The 19,987-nt window shown below is 39.7% G+C and overlaps 1 protein-coding gene and 1 non-coding gene across 2 annotated transcripts in view; both read left to right on the forward strand.

Annotated features, from left to right (window-relative positions):
* CD226 (CD226 molecule) overlaps positions 1–19,987 on the forward strand; it is an 84,390-nt gene that overhangs the window by 16,898 nt on the left and 47,505 nt on the right. The window lies entirely within an intron of this gene.
* Positions 12,036–12,142, forward strand: LOC126021512 (U6 spliceosomal RNA). Its single transcript, XR_007500023.1, has one exon. It is a non-coding gene; the product is annotated as a U6 spliceosomal RNA (small nuclear RNA).

A 19,987-nucleotide genomic window follows, 5' to 3' on the forward strand; every position in this document is an offset into this window, starting at 1 on the left:
TTTTTTCCAATCTGAGGGCACAATACTTTGTTGATTTTTATTGATTAACCTCTTTCCACCCTGAATCAGATGTGTCATTTCTATCAAGCCTGTCACTTTCTGCCAAGCTTCCCATTAATCTACTTAAACTTTTTTTAGGCCTCCAGGATTTGTGCAGATAAAGTTATGGATTGCAATTGGTCAATTCCTGGATAAGGAATGGAGAGGAGGTGGTGATTCGAGACTTTTCTGGGGGAGCAGCATATTTTTATAAAAGGCCTGAGTTGATGAGGCAAGACAGGGTTGGAGGCTCAGCATGTCTTAGCAGTTACCAAAGAGACGAGCCCAATCTCTGGTGCAGCAGTGTTTGACTGAGGAGCGACCCTCTGTTGCCTGCCCCGAGGAGACTGAAGCTCTTCATTCTGTCAGAGCTACCAAACTGTCCTCCTGGCCTCTCTCGCCACCCTGAAACTGTGTGAGGGTGAAGGTGGGTGCTTGTGTCTGGAGCTATTTCCTGGCTGTGGGATATCACCATGAGAGCAGGTCTGAATTTCCCATGAAGACCAGCATCTAGACTGGGCCTGAACCCTTCATGGCTCAGTGTCTTCATCATTGTGGCTGGCTTTTGTTTGCTTGCTTGTTTGTTTCTGCTTTTTTAAAATTAAGTTCTTTAAGCACTGTGGTTACAAACATGTTTGTAGTTGAGTTTCAGTCATAAAATGTAACCCCCCCCCCTTTATCAGTCCAACCTTCCTGCCTTCCTCATCCTTTGCTTGTTTTCAGGGCAGGCATTCTCTCTCTCTCTTTCTCTCTCTCTCTCTCTCTCTCTCTCTCTCTCTCTCTCTCTCCCTCTCTCTCTCTCGTATTGTCACGGTAGTTGTTAGTATAGTTATTTTTGTAATTGTGCTCACCACTCTTTGTGGTAAGCTCCATTTCATGGCCTGGTCATTTCAGCCCTTATCCCTATTGTCTCTGGGTTTTATTACCATACTGTCTTTTATTTTTCTTCTAAACAGATGATTGAGACTCTTATGTGTCTATCTTTCTCCCTCAAACTCATTTCACTCAGCATAATAGTCTTCATGTCCATCCATGTATAGGAAAATTTTATGACTTTATTTTTTCCTAACAGCTGCATAGTATTCCATTGTGTAAAAGTATAGTATCATGTCATCTGCAAACAGTGAGAGCTTGACTTCTTCCTTTCCTATTTTGCTTAATCACATGGCAAGAACTTCCAAGAACTATGTTGAATAGGAGTGGTGAGAGAGGGCAACCTTGTCTTGTACCAGATTATAAACGAAAGGCTTTTAGTTTATCTCCATTGAGAATAATATCTGTCATTGGCTGGTGGTAGATGGCCTTGACTATATTGAGAAAAGTTCCTTGCATTCCTATTTTGATGACAGTTTTTTTTTATCAATAATGGGTGTTGGAACTTATTTAATGCTTTCTCTGCATCTATTGATATGAGTATATGGTTTTTATTTTTCTTTTTGTTGATATGGTGTTTTATGTTGATTGATTTATATATGTTAAGCCATTCATTTGGAACAATAAACTCCCTTGAATTTCTAGAGCAACCCTTGGGAAAAAGAATATGGGGGGCATCACTTTCCCCAACTTTAAATTGTATTACAAAGCTATAGAAATTAAAACAGCATGGTACTGAAATAAAGACAGACCCTCAGATCAGTGGAATAGACTTGGCTATTCAGAGAATGTTCCCCCGACATACAATCAATTAATCTTTGATAAAAGGGAAATAAATGCAAAATGGAGCAAGGAGAGCCTCTTCATCAAGTGGTGTTGGGATAACTGGTTAGCCACTTGCAAAAAAAACACCATGCACAAAGGTCAAATCCAAATGGATTAAAGACTTTGACATCAGACCCAAACACATAAGGTATATAGAACAAGGTATATAGAACTTCATGACATTGAGACTAAAGGCACCTTTAAGGAGAAAAAAACACTTTCTATACAAGTGGAAACAAAGATAAACAGATTTGACTATATTAAGCTGAGAAGATTCTGTACATCAAAGGAAAGAGTCCCTAGGATACAAAACCCACCCACAGAATAAAAGAAACTATTCACCCAATACCCATCAGACAAGGGGCTAATATAAAAAATATACCAGGTATATTTACAAAACTTTATAAGAAAAAAAATCTAACCCCATCAAAAATGGGAAGAAGAAATGAACAGACACTTCCTCAAAGAAGAAATATAAATGGCCAAAAAAGTACATAAAAAATGCTCCACATCAATAATTATCAGTGAGATGAAAATCAAAACAATAATGAGGTACCATTTCACACCATAGAGACTGGCACACCTCATAAAGAACAAGAAAAATCAGTGCTGGTGGGGATGTGGGGAGAAAGGAACTCTCATTTATTGCTGGTGGGAATGCTGTCTAGTTCAGCTTTTATGGAAAACAATATGAAGATTCCTCAAAAAGCTGAAAATTGAGCTCCCATATGATCCAGCTGTATCATTCCTAGGGATATACTATAGGAACACAAAAATACAATGCAAAAGTCCCTTCCTCATTGCAGCACTGTTCCTATTCATTGCAGCACTGTTCACAATAGCCAGACTCTGGAAACAACCCAGATGCCCTTCCACAGATGAATGGCTAAAGAAACTGTAATACATATACACAATGGAATATTATGCAGCCATCAGGAGAGATGAAGTCATGAAATTTTCCTATACATGGAAGCACATGGAAACAGTTATGCTGAGTGAAATAAGCCAGAGGAAAAGAGAGAGACAGAATAATCTCATTGATCTATGGGTTTTAAGAAAAATAAAAGACATTACTGTTATAATGCTCAGAGATGAGGGCCAGAAGGACCAGCTCATGATATGAAACTTACCACAAAGAGTGGTGAGTGCAGTTAGAAAAATAACTGCACTAACAACTACTATGACAATGATAATGAGTAGGAGAAGTAGAATGCCTGTCTCAAATGCAGGCATGGGGTGGGGGAGGTGGGGGATAAGGGGCATTGGTGACGGGAATGTTGCACTGGTGAAGGGGGGTGTTCTTTGTATGACTGAAACCAAATTACAATCATGTTCATAATTAGAGTGTTTAAAAAAGGAAATAAAAAATTAAAAAGATTTCTATTTAAAAAAAAAAAAACCTCTATGTTTGACTGAGACAATCACAACTGAACCGGTCTTCTGGAAACATAACGACTCTATCCCCAGGCTCCATCCTAGGAGCAGTATAATGACCAAGACCACCACCTACAGAAGATGGATTAAAATGACACTGAAGAAGCAGAACTGCTAGAACCACAAAGAAAGACTTCATCTTAAGCTCCATTCCTTGAGCTGTACAGACACTAAGATCTCTATATACAGAGGTCTGATCTTACCATACATGACGAAGCAGAAGTCTTCCATACACCACAAAAGCACAGAGGGGATAGTAAATGATCATGCAAGGAGTCTATAGTTAATCCCATGACAGTATATTTTAGGGGTGGAGAAACCCTGAATCTCCTAGGCCAAGGGAATTCCCTCTATAATACCCCCAATAGTTACTGTGCCGATGCAGGGGGGAAAGGGAAAAAAAAGCACAAAATAATTATTTTATCCACATATTTATTTATTTACTTATTTTTTGGCTTCTTTATTTTGATATAGATATTGAAGTTGATGTTTTCAATTTTATTTTATTTTATTTTATCTTATCTTTCTCTTTCTTTTTGCACTCCGGCATGGTTTGATTTCAGGACTGAGACTATTGTGTGGTGCTTGTCTTTATTGCTGTAGTGCTCACTGGATATTTAATTTGTTATTTCTTTCTGTATTGTTGTGGTGTTTCAATTACCTTTTTCATGTCCTCTCTCAAACTCAGGTTGAAAGCCTCTCTAGATTAAGGACTCCGCCCATTTTCAGCTTATTTGATTTTTCTTTTCTTTATTTTTTTCTACCCCATTCTATAGCTTTTCTTTCCTTCAAACAAAACCACATAACTCGAATTATCTATCTCCGCCTCTCAAATAGAAGGGGAAACGAGGGAGGGTATCAGGACCAAACAAATATATGACCACTAGAGGGTATAGCTCAGGGGTAGAGCATTTGACTGCAGATATATGATCACTAATAGTAAGCTAGACAAAGAGGGGACCGCCTACTCTAGCAACCCGGGGGGTGATGGTGGGGGATATGGGTTGCAGGAAGGGAATGAGGATGGAGGGAGGACAAATTTGGTGATGGGTATTCCCCTGATTCAATGTTAATATGTACCTAAAATACTACTGTGAAAGATATGTAAACCAATATGATCAAAATAAAAATAAATAAATAAAAAAACCTCTTTGACCTGACTGGAGAGTTGGAATACAGCAAGGGATGGAGAGAGGTAGTCTCTCTGGACAAGGACTGAAAAATGCTAAAGTGACATGCATGATACCTTATTGTTAACAATATTGGAAACCACTGTGCTTAAAAGAAAAGAATTTAAAATAAAAAAGGAAAAATGCCTGCCATAGAGGGGAACCGTGGGGATGTTGAGGGAGGGAAGTAGACACTGGTGAAAGAAGTGTGGTTGGAACTTTGTCCACCTGAAACAGCCACAAATAGCCTTGGAACTTAGTAATTCATGATAATTTAATCAGGAAAAAGAGTAAAGAAAATGACAGAATTCTCAACTTGAGGACCCACCATTACTTCATGTTACCTCTAACATAAGAAACTCATGATAAATTGTAGACTATCAAGTACTAATGGGACTTTGAACCTGCTAGACTGTGGAAAAACAGACTTTGAGGAAGCTATGGTATCTCTAGCCAAGAAATGCTACTAAGGGTACTATATCAGAATATTTTACATTTTTTTTAAAATACTAATACAGGCCAAATAAAAAAAAAGTTATTTCACATTGACCGCAGTCTGTCAGAGAGGGGAAAAGACGTAGAATGATCACTCTGAATATGAAATATAAAGAAACATAGTAAGGCGTTGACAAACGGTGAAAAGCAACAAAAGCTGAGGATGATGAGAAAAAGGGAAGGGTGACCAAGGATGTGGTATTGGGCTACTGTATGTGTGAAACCCTGTGATTAACAAACCGTATCATAGATCATGATACCTAAAATTTTTTAACTTAAAAGAAAATTAAGAAAGAAAAATTAAACCAAGATCAGAAGAGGCCTTAAGTACAAACTGAATATCTTCAATATTGTAAACACAAAACTGAGAGATAGTAGAGGGGTTAAAAGATTTTCTTGCTTTCAGATGATCCACCCCGGTTTGATCCCCTAATATCATAAGGTGGGCTCTTGAGCACTACCAGGAGTAATCCCTGAGCACAAAAACAGGAGTAAAGTCTGAGCACTGCCAGGTGTAATGCAAAAATGCAAAATAGTGCTGACATGGTTGTGGGCAGAAAGGAATTTTCACTCACTGCTGGTGAAATGCCTTCTAGTTCAACCTTTCTGGAAAACAATAGGGAGATTCCTCAAAAAGCTAAAAATTGAGCTCCCATATGATCCAGCAGTACCACTCCTAGGGATTTACCCTAGGAACACAAAAATACAATAGAAAAAAATGCCCTCTGCACTCCCATGTTAATCACACAGCACTATTTACAATAGCCAGAATTGGGAAACAACCCAGATGCCCAACAACAGATGTGTGGCTAAATAAACTGTACTGGTGCTCCTCGGCCTTCTGAATAGTCCTCCTCTCCTTTATTTTTATTTATTTTTGTGATTTTGGGGCCACACCCGGCTGTGGTCAGGGGTACTCCTCTCAGAAGTCACTCCTGGCTGGCTCAGAGGACCAAATGGAATGGGGAATTGAACCTACGTCTGTTCCGGGTCGGCCATGTGCAAGGCAAAATGCCCTACCACTGTGCTAGCTCTCTGCGCCCCCCCCCCCTTACACTGCAGACACTCCCTTGCTTTGCTCTCCGAGAAAGGACATGTGCTCTGCTGAGGGCTGCTTCCCAGCCATTACATGTGTTGACTCGTCCACATTTATTCTCTCTAAAAATAGAGAAAATCTCTTTGCTTTGGGTTCTTTCAAATAGCCGGATCCTCAGCTGTCTGGTGCATTTTGCCATGCTAAACCCTTTGCCTTTCTTCCCATGTGGTGGTGACAGGAAGTGCTTTCTCTTTCCCGAGAAGCCCCTGGGGCCAGGTTCCTTTGGCAACATCCCAGATACACTTTATAGTGACATAAAAGTTCATTTCTCCCTTCCATGCCTGAAAAAGTGCCTCTGATAGGCTTTTCTGGAACATATCTGTTTGTGGTATTCCCCTTATGAGAGCTGGCAGGCCTCATGTATCAATGAAGGGGGAGCATGCAGAACTCAGAGGCTTGGGCAATTGTCTGCCCGACTCCCAGTATTTTTCCCAGGGTCTCATTTGTCTCAGTTTGGGGTTTATGCTTCCCAGAGAGACACATTCTGCACTTTATTCTGACACTTACACTCCTATACTGCTCTGTCTTCAGCTAGTAGCACAGTGCTCTGTTATCAGTGGTGTGAGTGGGCAAAGAGCTCTGAGTATCCAATATACCCAGCAGAGGAGCTCTTACACTTGCTGGAAACTGGTGGTCCCCAGAAGCCAGGGATGGAAGGAATGAATTTGGATTTGGGGGGGGGGTGGGATGCAGAGAAATGACTACCTAGAATTTTAATGATGAGTGCGGCAAATTCTATTCACATGAAGGGGTGAACAATCCCTTAAAATTGTGGAAGATTATGAACCAGTGATAAAGTGCTACAAAGAGGGTATTGGAGAATCAATATTCTGCCTATATTGTGCAGTAGAGAAGAACGGCAGCACTAACATTGTAGAATCTTGGGCTCTCGAGCATATATAATGTGCCAGACACTCACCTGCAGAGAGCTGAAGGAGAGATGCTTGGACTGCAGGAGACAGAGCTTGAGATATTCGGGTCACAGGAACAGGAGCAGAGATGCTGGGACAAGAGAAGGCAGAGCAGGAGATGTTAAGATGGAGCTAGAGATGCTGGGACCACAGATGCGGAGCTGTCCGCAGAAGGAAAAGCAGGGCTTGGCCTGGAAGTGTGGCCTCATGTCTGTGCCCAGATCACTCTGTGATAGCTCCTCCTTGCTAATGGGCCTCTTTCTGTAGTTGCTTTCATAATAACTGAATATCATCACCCTGCCTCAAATTTATTCTTACTAGAAAACATCCCCTTCTGGTTTATATTCCCTGTAAGGACAGCAATAGGGTCATCTGGCTTTTCACTGTATCCCTAATATGTATATCTTAGTTTGGGATCACCGTTAGTGGTAGTCAGGGTCCAGAGATGCTGGAACTGGAACCTTGGCCTTGCAATTCCTGTACTCTGCCCTTTGGAACTTTCTTTCCAGTCCCCTATACCCCCCTTTTAAAAATATTAATCAAATTTGACTGCATCAGATAATCATTTTTAAGCTTCTTTTCTTTATTGGGGGAGCACACATGGCAATGCTTAGGGATTACTTCTGGTTCTACACTCAGAAATCACCCCTGGCAGGCTTGGGGGGAACCAATGGGATACTAGGGATCAAATCCTAGTCGGCTCCATGCAAGGCAAGTGCCCTACCTGCTGTACTATCACTCCAGCCCTTTTTCGTAAGCTTCTGAAGGCAGGAGAGATCTTACAGAAATAGTATCTCACAAATGCAGTTCCACAGTATAAACTTTAGGTTTATTTTATTTCATTTTATTATTGTTGTTATTTGTTTTGGGCCACACCTGGCAGTGCTTGAGGTTTACTCTTGACTCTGCACTCAATAATCTCTCCTGGTGGGTTCTGGGACTATATGGGATGCTGAGGATTGAATCCAGGACAACCACATGCAAAGCAAGCATCCTACCCACTATATTATTGCTCTAGACCTGCCTTTTCTTTTATTATGTTTGGTGGTCACATCTGGTGGTGGTCAGGGGATACTTTCAGTTCAATGCTTGGAACTCACTCCTGGAAGTAGTCAGGGTATGGTGTGATGTGAAGGGTGGAATCCATCCCTTCTGCATGCAAAGCAAGCTCCTGGCTTTTTGAACTATCTCTCTCACCCCATTTATAATGCTTTTTTTGTTTTTATTTTGAGACTACACTTGGCAGTGATCAGGCACTATTCCTGGATCTGTGCTCAGAGTTGACTGCTAGTGTTGCCCAGGGATCAAATCTGGTAGCAGAAATTGACCTGGGATTGGTCACATGCCCGGAAGTGCAATAACTTATGTACTAACTTTCTGACCTACAGTGTGCTCATAGATGTTGTTTTACTAGATTGAAGTCAAGTTGTCTTAGTACTGATGCATCCAACTTTTCTGTGTGCCATGTGTCCTGCCCTGAGTTTGGTTTTGCTGGTGAATCTTAGGTAAAACTGGTGGAGTCAGGGGCAGAGAGAGATTGGTTTTAAGGGTTCTTTACAATTTTATTATAAAACTCTATTTCCTTTATGAAGTGAATCCAAATTGCTCATTGTTTTTATTTAGGTATTTTGCGGGGCTGGATCAAACCCAGTTGTGCTCAAGGCTTACTCCTGGCTCAGCACTCAAGAATTGCTCCTTTTGGGGATTGGGGGAATGGATGTGGTACTTGAGATCAAACCTGGGCCAGTTGCCTGCAAGACAAGGGCCTTACCCTCTGTACCATTTGTCTGGCTACTACTGCTTGTGTTTTCCTTAGTTAATTTTTTCCCAGTTATCCAAGATCTTTGTGATGGATTAAGTATTAGACTAAACCTCAGTCTTTGATCCTTTGCAATGACATTTTTGCTCCCGTCTGAGTAAAAAGAATGAGAGATATTACAAGTGTAATTCAGGGCATACCTGATGATCTGAATAATAAAGTAGAAATAAAGTACTCATTTGGAAAAGTGAACTTAATTAGACAAAATGTGAAGGGAAAGCACGTAACTCCTTCTGTTATTAAAAACCAAACAACTCTATGAGAAGTCTATAGTAGGGGTAGTCCTTTCAAAGAAAGGACTTTCAAATAGAGAAGAAACATAAATATAAAAGGATGGGGGCCAGTGGACTGAACCATGGTCTCAGGTGCATTGGAGGTATTAAAAAAAAGACAGAATTAAATATCCAAGCCAAAGACAACACCAATGAAATCAAAGACCCTAACTTTAACAATCTAAACTTAAAATGGACCTGTTATACTGTCAGGCTGAAGGAGTCTGAAGTGGTATGGAATGTACTTGGGGAACTTTGGTGGAATGGGGTGGACACTGGTGGTGGGATTGGCCCTGATTCATTGTATGTCTGAAACCCAACAATGAAGGACTTTATAAATCACAACGATTTCAATAAAATTAAAATAAAAAATAGAGGTTCAAATAGAGGTGAGTAGTGGAGTGGTGTCTGTCCGAGTCTGAGAAATGATGTGGAGAAGTCAGAAAAATCCACACCCAACTCCAAGGCCAGGGCAGTTAGTAGGTCAGAATTGGAAGAACAATGGTGCCAAGGAAGGAATTGCTTGGACTAGAAGAAGAGTTAACCCCTAGCATATGGAATGGTTATGAGCTCAGGGATGTGGGCAATGACAGACGCAAGTGGATTCTTAGAAAAAAAACAGGCCAACTCTATTAGATTTTAGTACTCAGAAGTCTGAGTTTTCTCATCAAGGCCTTGGGAAAATATTTGAAAACTTCCAGTGAGGGATTTATCAGCAGTATTTAGGTCTTCCAAAGATGGCACTGGCTCTTTAATGGGTCTGAATAGAGAAAGGGACATAGGCCAGAAGAGGGTGACTCATGAGAAGATTATTACTTGGAAGTAAGTTTCATGACAAGGCTGGGCTAATTCTCATCTCAGTGGCAGGACATAGGAGAGACCATGTATCAAGGTCAAGATGTCTAAAGAAGCCGCACTCAGAACTTGCCAGAAGTCCCTCCTCTTCTCTCAACAGCTGTGAGATGGGCCTAGAAGAAAAGAGGAAGAACATCTCTCTTGATCAATACCCTCTGCAGTTCTCTCCTATGAGGCAAATGTTCTTGTCCTGAGGACAGTTATAGGTTACTGATGAACCACTTACTTGTTACCAAAAATGGAGCAAAAGTGCCAGTTCACCAAAAGTGAATGGATTATTAAAAAATATCAGAGTGGTTCATCCTTGTCTAAAAGTCAAGAAAAGGCATCTACAGTTTTACTCTGTGACTCAGACTTATTACTGTTTCTTGTGCAAATCATCAATGTCTTGATTTATGATTTTTCTGGAAAATATTCTATCTCATACATATCAGTTGGGTAGCCTATTTTTTCCTGAACTTCATTTTTTCATTTTATTTTCAGTGTTGAAATAATATTTGGGGAAAAGAAAAGATATGGAGTGCCCAATGTTACAATTATTGTCTAGTGTTAGCCTTTTTATTTAAAACTCAAGATTTTATTATTTATTTAAAATTGATGTTATTTTTTAAAAAAATTTTTTGGGGATCACACCCGGCAGCACTCAAGGGTTACTCCTGGCTCTATGCTCAGAAATCGCTCTTGGCAGGCTCAGGGGACTATATGGGATGCCGGGATTTGAACCACCAACCTTCTGCATGAAAGGCAAACCGCCTTACCTCCATGCTGTTTCTCCGGCCCCAAAAATTGATGTTATTTTATAAGTAGCATGGCAAAAAATAGAATCTTAGTAAGTTAGTATTTGGTAAAATTTAGTATTGAGTACAATTAGTATTTTACTAAACTAAGGAGTGAGATTTCTGATTTTATTTGCAGAGAATTATGGAAAACTCACTGTTTTGATGATTTTCTCTGGTTACCTAAACCCAATGGTCATTTAATTATCTGCATACTTAGGTGCCTCATTTAAGCCTGTGAGTAAATAATTTTTCTCTTGAATACAATCAAATGTATTGACAGGGGAAAAAAAAGACGTCTCATCTTCCTAGTGATTAGTATACATAATACAGCAGAGAAATGAAAAGGCATAAGAGTGATAAAGCTCACCTTGATTGAAACCCATTAGGGTCTATTAGAAATTGCCACCACCGCTTTGATGCATCCTGTGATTAGACCAGATTCCCAAATTTTATGGGTTTTTGTTTTGTTTTGCTTTTAAGAGACAAACCCATAAATGTGATGAATGTAAATCCAGGATAATGGAGTTAGGAAGCCATTACTGAAGGCAATTTTGGAGGAAAATGGGGAGTGTAAAATGATGACTTTAGAATATTTAAAATTATGGAGGTGGAAATTAAATTGCAGACACGGGAAGGAAATGTGTGCTGTGTGAGGGAAATGGAATCCATTCCTAATTGAAAGAAAGAGTTTACAGCAAGATTAAAAAAAAAAAAGCTGGGGAGAATGGAAAGCGATGTACTTAAATATTTTTTGAGGGCACCATTTCAATTAGTGCTGCATTTTAAAAAGCGACATGTTACAATAGGACATACATATTCCCAAGAGGCAGATGCATTTAAGGATTCAGCCCTTGCTTCCAAGAGTGTGTCTGAGAATGAGCTGTGACTTGAAAAAGAACTCTCTCTCTCTCTCTCTCCAATTTGTCTTTGCTTGCAGTGTTTACACATTGAATGTGGTTCTTAGCTGATTCTAGCAAATGGAAAGGTAGCAAAACAGAAGCACGTTGGGCTCTCTGATCAGTGCCTTTTGATTATTAGAGTAATTAGTATATCAGAGAGGCTCTTGGATCATTATTTTAGTTGTCTATATTTTGGGACATTTGCATTTATTCTACTACTTCAGAAATTAAAGCAAGAAGTTGTGATTCTGAACCCAGATCAAAATTTTCTCTCATAAAACATATTTTGTTTTTTCAGAACAAATAGTTGTTTAACTATTTGCTAAATAACAATCAGAGGTAATCAAATTGCCTCTGTATAGAATTTCATATGATATACATATATAATGAATACATATAAATGATATATATAAAGCCCTAGGTATAATGTAAGAATAAATAACAAGAAAGTGATTTATAATAAGGACTGTGTTTTGATATTGAAGTGCTTCGGTACCATTGGGTGAGAAGATAAGACAAAATGAGTAATTGTCCACTTAGACAGAAGTGCCATTAAAGACTCAATTATCATGCTCGCTTCGGTAGCACATATACTAAAATTGGAACGATACAGAGAAGATTAGCATGGCCCCAGCGCAAGGATGACATGCAAATTCGTGAAGTGTTCCATATTTTAAAAAAAAGACTCAATTATCCTGAATGGCTTTGTTATCAACAAGCCTGCAAATGAATATCTCCTGTTTACTTCAACAAGACTCATGTTCAGTCTCTGCTACCCAAATGATTTCCCAATTATATTGGGAATTATCCCAATTATCACTAGGAGTGATCCCAGAGCAGGAGAATGGCCAGGTATGACTCCCAAACAATAATAAAACCTTCAAAGAAATAGTTATGTTCTAATCTTTCAAAGTGAGATCCTTTCCTCAAGGCGACTGGGCATAAATTTGAATCCTTGGGCTTGCCAGGAATATTTTGCTGACATTTTCTTGTACCAATTTATTTTCTGATGAGTCTTATTAATTGAAATTTATTTGAAGAGTCATTGGCTTAGATAAAGACCTCAAGATACTGTTCAAAATATAAGTGGTTTTCTATTGGTGGTTATTAGTATGTTCCTTACACCTTCCTTTCTCCTTATCAGGAGGAATGGAATAAATAGAATGTAACTGAAATGGTCTTGGTTGTCATTTTCATTAGAAGAAGGACTAAAATAAGCTCCAATTTTCCCTTTCTTCTGTTTCCAATTTCTTCAGGGAGAAATGTTTTTCTAAAAGAGCAATATAGAGAATGTGGGTAGGATATTGAATTCTGCTTTTCAGTGAGAAAAAAAAAATCAGACTGAAAGAAACTTTGTAAGGAAGTTCCAATCATAGGTTCAAGTCAATATTGAAAGAAATATTTCACCCTGGATCCACCTGCCTGTTGAATATATTGGTAAAGGGAGTAGGCTGGGAGTTTCATTTCATGGTACTAATGACCAGTAAGTTCCTCAAGATCATTCTCTCACTGGCCTTGGCTTTGCTATAAGACAGCTGACTAGTAAGATCCTGAGTTGTGTTCAGAAGGGAGTTGCAGGTGAGGCTTTTCAGCACGAGGCTACTAAGAGCCATTGAGTTTTTTCTATTTATGGTGTAGGAAATATTGTTGCCCCAAAACACTATTTGCACAAGTAGAAGTTGCAAGATAGCCTTTACAAACCAAACTTCTGGACCATGTTCTATGATGAATCTTTCCATCATGACTCTCAACATGGCAGAGAAAGATGGCCACATGGAATAGGGAGACTTCAAATGGGGAAGTGGAACCAACAGTGATGCTGTCTTCCCCAGCTCCCATTGCTTCTGATTCTCATTGTCATTCTGATGCCTGATATTGGGTGGTGAAGGAGGGAGATGGGGGCATTGGTGGTGGGAAGGTTGCACTTGTGAAAGGGGGTGTACTTTTGTTATGACTGAAACTCAACCATAAACATGTTTATAATCATATAATTAATTAAATATATTAATTAGGGCCCGGAGAGATAGCACAGCGGTGTTTGCCTTGCAAGCAGACAATCCAGGACCAAAGGTGGTTGGTTCGAATCCCGGTGTCCCATATGGTCCCCCCCATGCCTGCCAGGAGCTATTTCTGAGCAGACAGCCAGGAGTAACCCCTGAGCACCGCCGGGTGTGACCCAAAAAACCAATATATATATATGTATATATATGTATATATATATATATTAAAAATAATTATACAGTCTGTACTCAATCTACCTCTGCTGAGTCTAAAGATAATTATCTTCTTAAAAAGTAATTTCACCCTTTTCTGTAGTCATTTTCTTCTTTAACTGAATGTCACTGAAGTCCCACCATCAAGAGTTGTTTGCTGGAGAAGAGTGATTGCTAATAAAAACGATATTATATATTTATTTTTAAAAAATGTCAGGGCCGGAGAGGTGGCGCTAGAGGTAAGGTGTCTGCCTTACAAGCGCTAGCCAAGGAAGGACTTCGGTTCGATCCCCCGACGGCCCATATGGTCCCCCCAAGCCAAAGGCAATTTCCGAGTGCTTAGCTGGGAGTAACCCCTGAGCATCAAACGGGTGTGGCCCAAAAATCCAGAGAAAGAAAGAAAGAAAGAAAGAAAGAAAGAAAGAAAGAAAGAAAGAAAGAAAGAAGGAAGGAAGGAAGGAAGGAAGGAAGGAAGGAAGGAAGGAAGGAAGGAAGGAAGGAAGGAAGGAAGGAAGGAAGGAAGGAAGGAAGGAAGGAAGGAAGGAAGGAAGAAGAAAGAAAGAAAGAAAGAAAGAAAGAAAGAAAGAAAGAAAGAAAGAAAGAAAGAAAGAAAGAAAGAAAGAAAGAAAGAAATGTCATTCTGAGAAAAGAGATTTGAGGGACAAGTCTCTGAAGTCCATTTCTTTTTACCACACTTGATAACAAAAACTTCCCTTCTCTGTCTCTCCTTTCCCTTCTGAGTCTGCTTACAAATTTCCTGTCCTCGCTGCCTGACTTTGAGCTTCCTGGGCCCACCACAGGATCATAGGCAAGCATGCCTGAGTCCCCTGCAGGTGGGCTCCTGCTGGGATGTGGTACCCATGAATGCTTCCAATTGGGTGCATGAAGCAAGGCTCACCCCCCTTTTTTTTATTGGTTTTTTTTTTATTTTAAGCCACGCTTGGTGGCACTCAGGAGTTATTCCTAGCTTTGTGCTTAGAAATTACTTCTGGCTGGCTTGAGGATGATACAGGATGCTGGGCATCAAACCCAGGTCAAATGTCTTCTTCACTGTATTATTGCTCTTGCCCAAGTTTATTTTGCTGTTGTTGTTGCTCAGAAGGGGTTCTGGGGGTATGCACTAACAGATGAATGTTATGTTATAAATGAATGTTATGCTAGTTATCTGAGTTCCTCATTCCTGTCACTTGGAATATCCCAGTCCATCCTATTCTTCCCCTACACCAGTATCTGGACTTAGGCTCTTGCTTCTCCTGCTACACAGCTCATGGGCACAATTATAACTTGAAATGAAAATACTTACAAGTTAATTATTCTAAAATGAGTCCACTTTCTGCTACCTTCTGTCCAACTCTGGCATGTGGGATTCTCTACTATAAGTTTATGCATTTACACTTACTACGGTGAGGATGAAGAAATAACCATTTCAGGGGCCAGAGCAACAACACAGTGAAGAAGGCATTTGCCTTGAATGCTGCCAACCTGGTTTGATGCTGGTATCTTATATGGTAGCCCAAGTCCGCGAGGTATAATTTCTAAGTGCAAAGCCAGGATTAATCCCTGAGCATTGTCAAGTTTGGCCCCCAAAACAAACACAAACACCTCAACAACACCCCCAAAAACACCCCACCTATTTAAATATATTTTTAAGCTGTAATTGACAGAATTTCTCTCCTTTACCACAAAGATGTTATGAGGGTGTTTTGTGTGTGTGTGTGTGTGTGTGTGTGTGTGTGTGCGTGTGTACTCAAGCATGACTCAGGTTTGTTCCTCCTTCATTATTTTGACTTAGTGGGAAGCTAGACTCCTCCTTCAATCAACTGTGAACTGGTGTTAGTATTTATGCTCATTGCCAAATGTGTTTTAGAAAAGAAAATAAGCATATTTCCTGATACAATGGCCTGAGAAATGAAGAGCAACAAACCACATAAAAATGTTTGAGCAGTGACTTCTGCCTTCAAGGATCTCAGCATATAATTGAGGAAAGGAAGATATTCGCCAGAGAATAGTAATCACACATGAATTTTTTTTGCAAGTATAGCTAGTTATTCTACAAAATTATACCCAAAGGCCAAAAGAGGGTCCATATTCCGGGTTGTTGGGGGCAGTGGCTTGGGAATTTGCCATGGTTAGGAATGGGCAAATACCAAAACACATGAAGGGGCCAGAGAAGGACCACAGCACAGAGAGAGGAACAGAGAGATGGGAAGTGGCTCCATTTACCCCTGTAAAGACACCTAAGAGAAGTAGTGGGAGCTATCCTCACTCACACAGGTGGGAGTTCAACTTCCACATCTGTGTAGATTATGAGAAATGTCTATGACTTTGCTTTTAAGTTCTCCCTCTGGCCTTTTCCCAGAAAGGGCATCTTCTAAGAAGATCTCAGAAGTGTCTATTTGGACTGGAAGGGCTAGGGTATATGTTAGTTGTTAGAGAAATTGCACATGCTGGACTATCCTGAAAACTGCCAAGGAATTCTTGGAAGGATCTGGAAAGTTCAAGGCTCTGGTCAAGTTCATTCCCTGGGAACTTGCCTCTGGGGCACCAGCACTACTAAAGCTGACAGAGGTTGGTTGTTTAGAGAGACACATAGAGGAGTAGAAATTCCAGGTTTGTCTCTTCCTCATTGGCCTTGGTCCCTTCCAGATGCCACGACCATGCTTGGAATGCCCAGCACCCAGGAACCAGCATCTCTCTGGTTCGAGGCAATCTGCGGTGTTGACTGAAGATAATGGCTCCAGGCAGTTTTGCCAGAGTGGTTGGGAGCACGACCTTAGCAACATTGGTATTAATGCATTGGAAGTCTTGCAAATCTGAGAGAGAGAGCCTGCGGCCACAGCTCTCCTTTCCTTCTAGAACATGTCTTGCCTGAAGCCATGTATTTTGTGCACAGACCTTGCAGCCTTTGCTTCCCAAGTACTAGAGCAAATATAGTTGAGTGTGAGTCACATTGGTCAAAATTGCCGAGGCCAGATGTTCGAAAAATTAGGTTTAGAAACTTGGTTGTACAATGCTAAGAGGAGGATGCAGTCTTCTCTCCAGCAGCAAGGCGTGTGTGTGTGTTTTGGGGTCTTTTATATTTTTATTTATAAGAATATAGAATGGAAGATACTATGTTCTACTCACATGGTACCCACTTAGTCCTTTTTACCCTCACAACTGGCATTTGATTAGTACAAGGCATTTTTTAATACATATCTTTAATAACCATGATTACAAACATGTTTGTAGTTGGGTTTAAGTTATATAAATAAAGAAAACAAACACACACCCCCTTCACCAATGCAATATTCTCACCACCAATGCCCTCCATCTCCCTCCTCCCCCACCCCTTGACTGCATTCAAGACAGGCATTCTATTTCTCTTACTCATTACCATTGTCATGGTAGTTATCATGTCATTTTTCCAACTAAATTCACCACTCTTTGTGACAAGCTTCATATTGTGGGCCGGACCTTCCAGTCCTCATCTCTATTTTCTCTGTGTATTATTATTACAATGTTTTTTACTTTTCTTAAGACCCATAGATGAGAGAGACTATTCTGTGCCTATATAACCTATCCTTATAACTTATTTTTTCATAATGTCTTTAAACATTATAGTTATAAACAGGATTGTAGTTGGGTTTCAGTTATAAAAGAACACCCTGCTTCACCAGTGCAACATTCCCACCACCAATGCCCCTGATCTTCCTTCTCCCCCACCCCCTGCCTATATTCGAGACAGGCATTCTACTTCTCTCACACCATGTCGTGAGATGGTCCTTCCAGTCCTCATCTTTGGGCATTATAACAATAATTTTTCTAAAAATCCATAAATCAATGAAATTATTCTGTGTGTCTCCCTCTCTCCCTTTGGATTATTTTACTCAGAATAAGTTTTCATGTCCATCCATGTATAGGAAAATTTCATGACTTCATCTCTCCTGATGGCTACATAATATTCCATTGTGTTTATGAACCAGAGTTTCTTTAGCCATTCATCTGTTGAAGGGCATTTTGATGATTTCCAGAGTCTGGCTATTGTAAATAGTGCTGAGATGAATATAAGTGCAAGGAAGGGATTTTTGTATTGCACTTTTGTGTTCCTAGGGTATATCCCTATGAGTGGTATACCTAGATCATATGGAAGCTCAATTTCCATTTTTTTGAGGATTCACCATATTGTTTTTTTTATAAAGGCTGGACAAGAAGGCATTCCCACCAGCAGTGAATGAGAGTTCCTTTCTCCCCACATCCCTACCAGCACTGATTGTTCTTGTTCTTTCTGATGTATGCCAGTCTCTGTAGTTTGATATGGTAATTAACTGTAGTTTTGATTTGTATCTCTCTGATTATTACTGATGTGGAGCATTTTTTATATGCCTTTTGGATATTTGTATTTCATCTTTGAGGAAGTGTCTGTTCATTTCTTCTCCCCATTTTTTGATGGGATTAAATGTTTTTTTCTTGTAAAGTTCTGTAAGTGCCTTGTATATCTTAGATATTAGCCCCTTGTCTGATGAGTATTGGGTGAATAGTTTTTCCCATTCTGTTGGTGGCCTTGGTATCCTTGTGACTATTTCCTTTAAGGTTCAGAAGCTTCTCAGCTTAATATAGTCCCATCTGTTTATCGCTGCTTCTACTTGTTTGGAGAGTGCAATTTCCTTCTTGAAGATGCCTTTAGTCTCAATGTCATGGAGTATTTTACCTACATGTTGTTCTTTATACCTTATGGTTTTGTGTCTGATATTAAGGTATTTAATCCATTTAGATTTGATCTTTGTGTATGGTGTTAGATGGAGGTTTGAGTTTGCTTGTTTGCATGTGGCTGACCAGTTGTTCCAATATCACTTGAAAAAGAGGCTCTCCTTGTTCCATTTTGCACTTTTTTCCCCTTTATCAAAGAATATTTGGTTGTATATCTGGTTACATTCTCTGAATACTCAAGTCTATTACATTGATCTGAGGGCCTGTTTTTATTCCAGTACCATGCTGATTTAATGACTTGTTTTGTAGTAGAATTTAAAGTTGAAAAAAGTGATGCCTCCCATCTTTTTCCTAAGGGTTGTTTTAGCTATTTGCGTGTGTTTTTTGTTTCAAATGAATTTCAGGAGTGTTTGGTTCACTTCTTTGAAGAATGTCATGGATATTCTTAGAGGGATAGTATTAAATCTGTACAAAGCTTTGGGGAGTATTGCCATTTTAATGATCTTCTATCCATGAGCAGGGTATGTGTCTCCATTTCCCTGTGTTCTCTTTTATTTCTTGAAGCAGTGTTCTGCAGTTTTCTTTGTATTGGTCCTTCACTTCTTTAGTTAAGTTGGCTCCAAGATTTTTGAGTTTGTGTGGCACTAATGTGAATGGGATTTCTTATTTAATATCCATTTCTTCTCTATCACTATATATGTATAAGAAGGCCATTGCTTTTTGCATGTTAATTTTGTAGCCTGCACTTTGCCATATGAATTTATTTATTCTAGAAGCTTTTTGGTAGTCTTTAATCTCAAGGAATCTTTTTATTTCTTCCTTGATTTCCTCTTGATACAGCTGCTGTTGAGCAGCATGTGTTTAATCTCCAGGTGTTGGATTTTTTTCCACAGCTTTTTATAGTCAACCTTGATTTCTGTTGCATAGTGATCTGATAATAATAGTGATGCTTCTAATAATTCTTATATTTGTGACTTTGTGCAAGTTAGATTTAAATCTTAAACATGACCTATTCTAGAGAAGGTTCCATGTGCACTTTAGAAGAATGTATATTCTGCTTTCTGGGGGTGGAGGGCCCTGTATAAGTTCATTAGGCCTCGTTCTTCTAGTTTCTCATTTAGGGCTCTTATGTCTTTGCTAGTTTTCTGCCTAGTGGATCTGTCTAGTGGTGATAATGTTGTGTTGAAGTCTCCTACTACTATCACATTTCCTTTCATATTTTTCTCCAGGTTTGTGAGCAAATTTCTTACATATTTTTCTGGTTCTAAATTTGGTGCGTAAATGTTGACCAGAGTTAGTACTTATTGGTCTAGTGTTCCCCTGATTAATAAGTAGTGACCCTCTTTGTCTCTGATCACTTTCTTGAGGTTGAATGCAATTTGGTTTGATACAAGAATGTCTGCTCCCACTATCTTTTTTTTTCCATTGACTTGAACAATTTATTTCTTTTTTCTTTTTTTGTTTTTTTTTTGGGCCACACCCAGTGACACTCGGGGGTTACTCCTGGCTATGCACTCAGAAGTCGCTCCTGGCTTGGGGGACCATATGGGACACTGGGGGATTGAACTGCGGTCCATCCAAGGCTAGCACAGGCAAGGCAGGCACCTTACCTCTAGTGC

The sequence above is a fragment of the Suncus etruscus genome, chromosome 10 (assembly GCF_024139225.1).
Source record: "Suncus etruscus isolate mSunEtr1 chromosome 10, mSunEtr1.pri.cur, whole genome shotgun sequence".
In the NCBI taxonomy this organism is placed as follows: Eukaryota; Metazoa; Chordata; class Mammalia; order Eulipotyphla; family Soricidae; genus Suncus; species Suncus etruscus.